Here is an 8,869-nt window from a genome sequence, read left to right on the forward strand (position 1 = left end):
ACCAGTCTGTCTTTGTTCAGTAGTAGCATGTCCTTAGCTCAAAACATCAGTGTCTTCTTATGGTAAAACCACCTGCTGGACAGATTCTCATAATGCGTTGTGCTCTGTGATTTAAACCATCTGTTTCTTTAGTCAAACAGTCACTTAAAGCAGATCCAAAGACTGGAGACATTTTTTTTCCCTTCAGTGGAACAATGTGGATTTACCCATTGAATTGGATGTCTGTGCTCTCCCTGAACATTAATCTTACAGTCAGTAAGAGTCCTGTATGATCTTTCAGAAACAACACTGGATACCTTCACCCCACGTTTATTGGCTATACAGCCTGAATCTGGCTTTGAGAACAAAAACAGCAGGTGTCATGTCTTTTTGTTTTGTCCTTTATTGAGCTACAAACACATGTCACTGGCCTGTGTCAGACAGGGTGTATAAAATGCACCCACAACTATGTTCAAATGCTGCTCTCTTAATGCATGTATTTAAAGTAACAAGTATTGTCTTTTTTCTAACCCTAACTCTATAACCACATCAAAAATGTGGTGTTCATTTGTGTTTACACTCCTTTGATCAGATACCCCTAAATAAAATTCAGTGCACCAATTGCCTTCAGAAGTCAGTGTAAGTAGTAGAGTCCACCAGTGTCCAATTTAGTCTCACTATAAATCCAACTGTTCTGTTAAGACCTCAGAGGTTTGTTATAGAACATTAGTAAACAAACAGCATTATAAAGACCAAGAAATGCAAAAAAGTGAAGAGAAGTATAGAGCAGGGTTGGTGTTTAAAATAATATCCGAAGCTTTGAACATCTGACATGGCACTGTTCAATCCTTTATCAATCAAATGAAAAGAGGAGAGTATTAATAGAGGAGAGTAACTCTGAAGGAACTGCAGAGATCCACAGCTCGGGTAGGAGAATCTGTTGACTGAACAACTACGGGTCATGCACCCTAGAAATTTGGTATCAGTGGATGAAGAAAGCTATTTTTGATAGAGAGTCATAAGAAGTACAATTTGAAGTTCGCCAACATCTCTGGGACATAGCAAACATACACTCACCAGCCACTTTGTTAGGGACACCTTGCTAGTAGCGGGTTGGACCCCCTTTTGCCTTCAGAACTGCCTTAATCCTTCGTGACATAGACAACAACGTACTGTAAAGATTTCTCAGAGAGTTTGGTCCATATTGACATGATAGCATCACACAGATGCTGCAGATTTGTCGGCTGCACATCCATGATGAGAATCTCCCGTTCCACCACATCATAATGGTGCTCTATTGGATTGAGATCGGGTGACTGTGGAGACCATTTGAGTCCAGTGAACTCATTGTCATGTTCAAGAAACCAGTCTGAGATGATTCGTGCTTTATGACATGGCGCGTTATCCTGCTGGAAGTAACCATCAGAAGATGGGTACACCGTGGTCATAAAGAGATGGACATGGTCAGCAACAATACTCAGGTAGGATGTGGCGTTGATGCGATGCTCAATTGGTACTAAGGGGCCCAAAGTGTGCCAAGAAAATATCCCCCACACCATTACACCACCACCACCAGCCTGAACCGTTGATGAAAGCAGGATGGATCCATGCTTTCATGTTGTTGATGCCAAATTCTGACCCTACCATCCAAATGTCACAGCAGAAAATGAGACTCATCAGACCAGACAACGTTTTTCCAGTCTTCTATTGTCCAATTTTGGTGAGCCTGTGTAAATTGTAGCCTCAGTTTCCTGTTCTTAGCTGACAGGAGTGGCACCCAGTGTGGTTTTCTGCTGCTGTAGCCCATCCACCTCAAGGTTCGACGTGTTGTGCGTTCAGAGATGCTCTTCTGCATGCCTTGGTTGTAACGAGTGGTTATTTGAGTTACTGTTGCCTTTCTATCAGCTCAAACCAGTCTGGCCATTCTCCTCTGACCTCTGGCATCAACAAGGCATTGGCGCCCACAGAACTGCCGCTCACTGGATATTTTCTCTTTTCGGACCATTCTCTATAAACCCTAGAGATGGTCCGTGAAAATCCCAGTAGATCAGCAGTTTCTGAAATACTCAGACCAGCCCGTCTGGCACCAACAACCATGCCACGTTCAAAGTCACTTGAGACTAAAACAGAAGTTTATGAATGCAAAACGGAATGTGGCAAAAAATTAACACTGGTTGTGTTCATCACTCTGAACACACCATCCCCACGGTGGCAGCATCATGCTTGTCTTCAGCAACCACAGAGAAGCTGTTTAGAGGTCTCTAAAATATAGATAGTGTTAAATACAGGACAATACTGGAGGAAAACCTGTTAGAGGCAGCAAAAGACCTGAGACTGGGCTAAAGTTTCACCTTCCAACAAGACCATAGTCCTCAACAAACAGCCAGATATACAATGGAATGATTAAGATCAATGTTAATGTCAAAACTGATGTTCACCAACACTCTCCATCCGATCTGACTGAGTTTGAGTTACCGTAACTAACTCTGTGGAATGTAATCAGGGGTCAGTCTCTAGATGAGCAAAGCTGATAGCGACATAAACCCAAAGGTCATTTAGCTGTAATTAAGCATAATATGGCTCTAAGGTACTGGGCTTTTCTTTCCATTTCACAATTATGAACTACTTTATGCTGGTCTATTATACAAAAACTGTGATAACATATATTAAAGTTTGTTATGTTGTGAAAAAGGTTTAGTGGTTATGAATACTTTCAATAGGCCTTCTGTTATCAGATTCCCATTTGTAAAGTTTTAAAAATTCATTGTAGAATTGAGAAAGTTGAAAACTTTGTAATACAACTTTGCTTTGCACAGACTAAAAGCTATGTAACTGATAAATGGAAGGTATCATACCTGAAAGAAAACAGCTCACCTTAACATAGTCAGAGCTTCCCTATAAGAACTAATCTGGGAAAGAGTAAAAGTTCAACAAGTACATTATACTGTCAGCAGAGCAGAACTCTCAATAATGAAAGGCTCTCTCTTATGCTTGGAACCAAGTTTGAGAACATAACTTTTTTTAAAGCTAAACAAGACAGACTGCCTGGCATGCGCCAGATTCACGAGACCGGATAGGCATAAAGGGGCCTGTTCGCAACATCAAACTGGATAATGGGATTTCCTAAGAAATGCCAAACTGTGAAAGAGTACAGCCCTTGTGTCCAATTTGTCAAAACTATGCAGGATTGCCAAAATCACTGAATACGTGTCAAAGGTAAATGAATTAGGGTTTGACTCAGAGGTAGGTATGTATGGTGACCAGAAATATGACCAAAAGTTAGCTGTGATCATATGTGCCTCATTAACACTAGAGACAGGTTCCCCTTGTGTTCCCTTGTGTTCTCCAGTTTCCAAGTCAAGAAAACAGAAATTTTCCCTGATGTTGGAAATTCAGCTTGGAAAATTGAAGGTTTTACACCAGCTCTGACCTCAAAAGCTAACACTGCTATTGAGTCATAGTTGGAGTAATAAACAAACCCTTACTAAAAACTTTACTTCTGAACAAATAGATTCATTTTGAATTCTTTCTTTAGCATTAACTACCATGGTCCCAAAGCACAACTGTTTGCAAATCCTACTGGTTTTGTAACATACAAATGGAAAAATGTTGCATTGGATTTGTTAGCTTCTCAAATAAATAAAACAAAACAGCAATTTCATTGTTTTACTAAGCTAAATGTGCAAGTAATATCGCTGACCGGTTAGGATTCTGAAAAGGTCAAAAAGCAAACAGCCTCCAGAATCTGATTTTTTGAAGGACTAAACAGCCACTTACCCGATCTTGAATTTCCACTAGTACTGCTCAAAAACAGCAGATAATTTGGTAACACACCCTTCCTGTTGCTCTTTTCATAAGATTCCTTGAACCTCTGAGTTCATAAGTTATATTTCTGTACCAGGGTTCCCTGCAGACTGAGAAGAAAAGATCCATGGCTTGCAAATAAGATAAAAGGATTGCCATAGGTAGAGTTATTGCATTGCTAAACTTGTAGTCATTCAAAGGGCTGACAAATAAATGACTGCAATGCTCATCTAGATTGATGGATGCAGAGACAACGCTACTGGTGATTAGAAGCTCTGAGTCGGTCTCATAATCTTGCATTGTTACCAATCCACCAGGTCCTCCTCATCACAAAAAAGAGATGCAAGAAGATTCCTGTATATTTCTCAGGAATAACATGTATTTAGTATTAATCAAAGGAGATAATGCCTCTATCAAGATTGCGGTACAAATCACCAAGTCCTAGAAATAGAACAGACAATTTAATTTAGATTAGAATAAAATATGCCAAAAAAAAAAAACTAACCTAGAGAACAAAGATATCGACAGAAATTCTGCTATATAAACTACTTAATACAGAATAAATGTGAAGTTTATGGCTAGGGAACTGACCATTAAAAATACTACATGAACTGATTAAAGTAAAATGAATTAAGAGTTTACCGTTCTCTCAGGAGTCTAGGGAAAGTGGTTTTATGGGCATCGGTCCAAAATTCTTAGTACTAATACCTAATATTAATTTGCGGGAGGAAAGTCAGAAAAAAGCAGGAGGAACAGCCTTTTATTCATTAGCTTTGAGCACCAGAACCACCAGGGACAGAACCGGAAAGAGTGCCTTATTCAAAATGTAGGGTATTACATAATGCATATTGATGATGCATTTTATGTCTCGTAACTGAATCTGAAGAGGTGATCAGGCCCAGCTCGGACCTGGTTGAGCAAAGATTTTGGTTGGTTTGCTGGTTCTGTGTTTCTCTGAACAAAGCACAGCTCCTTGATAAGCTACTCCTGAACCAGAGGTAGTAACAGAAACGTATAACTTCTAAGAGAACTATTGCTCAGTGTTCCAAAGTTCACTTTTCAGTTGAAAGTAAAGATTAAATAAATGGTAAATGTAGTGAATTTTTATAGGGCTTTTCTAATCATACTGAACACTCAAAGCACTTTACACTATAGCCACAGACACCAAATCACACTCACAAATGCACACACATTCGTACACTGATAAGTAGATCGGTAGTCAACTTGGGGTGAAGTGCCTTGCACAGGGACATGTGACAGGAGGAAGCTGCAATCGAACCCACAACCTTTTGATTGCAGGATTACTCTACGCACAGTCGTGCTACGTTGCACGCTGAGTGGAGAGACAATGAATCCAATCAAGTCCAAAATCCCAGCAGCTAATGTCCCGCTTCCCTCTGCTGACAAGCTTTATGGGGACGTTGATTTCATCTTCCACCAGGACTTACCTGCTTACACTGTTTTATCAATTGTTGTACCACTTAGCTTGTATAGCTAGCAATCTGGCCTGATATAAACCCCATGTGGAGTCTATAGAGTATTGTCGAAAGGAAGGGAGTTGTCTCCATGCCACGCTGCATAGATGCACTAACTCATTCAAAAGGAGCCTTAACCGAGTACAGAAGGGATAGGTACAGTACATTAACCCACTTCTTGGTAGGCCCAAATTTCTGTATGTGAAGTGTATTCTTATTTGTCTTGTCAAGAAATCTATTTTCTTTCTGAGATACTGACTTTAAGGTTTCATTAGCTGTAACTACTCATCCAAATTAAGAGAAATAAAGGCTTGAAATATACACTACCGGTCAAAAGTTTTAGAATGCCTTTCTGACTTAATGGATCTCTTTATTTTCATGGCTATTTAAATTGTAGATTCTCACCAGAGACAACAAACCAGTGAATGAACACACATGGAATTATGTGGTAAACAAAAAGTGTAAAATAACTTTTACACTTTTTTTTGTATTTTAGATTTTGACAAAATAGCCAGCCTTTGCTCTGCTGACCGCTTTGCTCTCTTGGTATTCTCTCGAAGAGCTTCATGAGGAGGTCACCTGAAATGGTTTTCCAAAGAGTTTTTATAGAACTTCCCAGAGGTTGATTAAGAGACGGCTAAAGGTCAATATTTCAGTCATTACAGCAAAGGGCGGCTACTTTAAGGATTCTAAAATGTAACATATTTAAAGTTATTTTACAATTTTTTGTTTGCTATATAACTCCATGTGTGTTCATTCAATGTTTTGATGCCTTCATTGAGAATCTACGTACAATGTAAATAGTCATAAACATAAAGAAAACCATTAAATGAAAAAGGCGTTCTAAAACTTTTGACTGGTAGTGTATGTGTGTGTAATAAATCTAAATATTTGTTTAACCCTTTGAATTAATATACTGAAATAAAAGAGCTTTTATACCACAAGTTATTATTTTTAAGATTTGTTTTGCGGCACTAGTGGCTTTCATTTTGTCTTTCTTGAAAGTAGGCAGACAGGAAATGGGGTGAAGAGAGACATGCAGCACAGGTCGGCGTGGCCAGGACTCAAACCGGAGGATAGCTGGGCTGAAGCCTCTCTACACATGAGTGGCATGCTCTAACTCTGTGCCAGCGCCTCGCCCCAACCATAAGCTATTTTTATTTAGTAACATGCAGCACTGTGATACCAAGTCTAAATTTTAACTAAATACATTTAAATTAAATTAAGCCAACTGACAGTGCTGATGAGCAAGTGCTCAACAGTGGTTACTGTTAAAAGAACATATGAATGGTTTTTCAGAATTAAGTACCTAAGTCCGCACAGTCTCTGTCTTTTGTAAATAGGTGAATGGCCTATTAGGTTAGGTTGCATCATATTAATAATAATGCTTCAAATCCATACAGGTCATGTTTGGGCTTCAATGTTTAATGTGAGAAATCAACAAAATTCTTCCTATCACCAATAAAAAAACAAAACAAAAAACATTTGTATGGACAAAATCTCAGATAATTTTGACGTGACCTTAACTTAATTTGTCAAAGGACATCAACTCACTGTTTATATTTTACCAGCAGATATGTCTCTGTGTTATGCTGACATATTTCACACCCTCATGTGCTCTCTGGAGACAGAATACGTACTGTCTGGATCCCTAAAAGTCGTTTATCAGTGAGGATCCCTCAAATTTCCACTCAGTGTTATCTCAGCACAGGCGGCCCATGTCTCCAGAAATTCTGCATTTAACCATGACGGTCATCCGATCCATTTTGGTTAAAAATTTTTTATACAGAGAATGTGTTTAATCCCTTCTATCTCACAGTTTGTGAAAGTATAATAACATAACTGTTTTTTACAGTTTTGTTATACATGCCGGTTCTGTTGATGCTGCGCTGCGAGGCCCTGTAAGTCAATGCGGTGTTGATGTTGAGAGTGGAATTATGGTAAGAATGTGAAGCGACGTGCCGGGTCAGACTGTACTTGGCTGTTTTGTCTTGATGGTGGTCTGAGGCTACTTAATAGCAGTGCTTTGCTTCTGGAAAGGCACTGAGCCTCTGGATTGATTAAATATCCCCAAGATCCAGCATTTGGCGGCTCTGATGCATCACACACATCCCCAGTGCTCTAAGGTTAACACTGGGATCAAGTGCTGCCTCTTGATCACCCATGGAGAGAAATACCACACAGAAGCCTCTGTTGTACTCTGGGAAGGTTTGTTCGTTGAATGTAAGAGCAAAACATTTGAACTTTGCTAATGCAAAAGCAATGTTGGTAAACCACAGATGCTTTAAGACTTTTAGTTCAGAGAGGAGACATTTGTGGTCCTAACAGAGTTAATTAGTTTCAGGTTTTATTTAGAAATAAGCCGGGAATGTATTATTAGCTCTCGATATGACAGCAGAAATCAACACTCCTTAATAGAAGTTTCCTTAAAGACAAAAAGTCAATGAGGGGCTGTTTTCTATGTCATCAACTTGCAAAGAACTGCAACTGAGTTACAGGGTAAATTCCAGTGAAATGTAACAGCTCCTTGACCTCCAAATGGTGTTTAAAACACGCTAACATATCTGCACCAACGGAGGAGAAGCATGTTTAAAATCAGCTCAGTTCTCACATTTTTAGTCTCAATCAGTCCAGTTCATTCTAATGGTTCTAAGGTTACCCTTAGAATTCCCGGATAAAAAATATGTATGTTTTGGATTATGAAAGGATGCCGGAGTAGTTGCATGCACAGATAGAACATGCAGGCATCACACAGAAAGGCCTGAGTTGAACCAGAACAGTTTGGCTGTAAGGCACAAGCGCAAACAACCACTCCCCCATCCAACCCTGTGGCTTCGCAAACAGTGTGGTTTAGCAGGGATATCATGCACTGAAAGATGAGGAAGGTGTCTGGCATTTTATTTAAATACACACACTTTCCATGTGGTAGTTTTTTATGTAATAAACATATATAAATGAGAGTAAAATAAATACCGTGTTAAATAAGCTGTCAATAACAGATGTAACCTAAAACTCAACCCATACACATGCAGGGCATTGAAGTGCTCATAACCTCAACACTTTTTCACTTTTTGTCATGTTACCATGACAAACTTCAGTATATTTTGTTAAATACATGGTTTTAAAATTTTAACCTCTTTACCATGATATCACTAGATAAATATATTGCCTTTAGAAGTCACCTCATTAATAAACATTAATAACAGCTAATCTGTGAAGGCCTCTGATGTCTGTTAGAGAACATTAGTGAACAAATAGCATTATAAAGATGAATAAATACAGCAATCAGATCAGGGATAATGATGTTGAGAAATGTATGGTTTGAAAACAACATCCCAAGCTCTGAATATATCATATACCAACCACATTTTCTGACAATTTGGCAATGATAGCATTATTCAGAGACACAGTCAGGTGAGTAGCTGCAGAGATCCACAGCTCAGGTGGAGGAATCTGTTAATACGGCAACAATTAGTCATGCACTCAACACTTATGGCTTTTATGGATTAATGGCCATTGTTGAAATCAAGCTATAATAAGACCTGTTTTGAATTTGCCACAAGCCATGTAGGGGACTTAGTAAACACGTGAAGCAAGGTGCTCTAGTCAAG

The sequence above is a fragment of the Girardinichthys multiradiatus genome, chromosome 19 (genome assembly GCF_021462225.1).
Source record: "Girardinichthys multiradiatus isolate DD_20200921_A chromosome 19, DD_fGirMul_XY1, whole genome shotgun sequence".
Lineage (NCBI taxonomy): Eukaryota > Metazoa > Chordata > Actinopteri > Cyprinodontiformes > Goodeidae > Girardinichthys > Girardinichthys multiradiatus.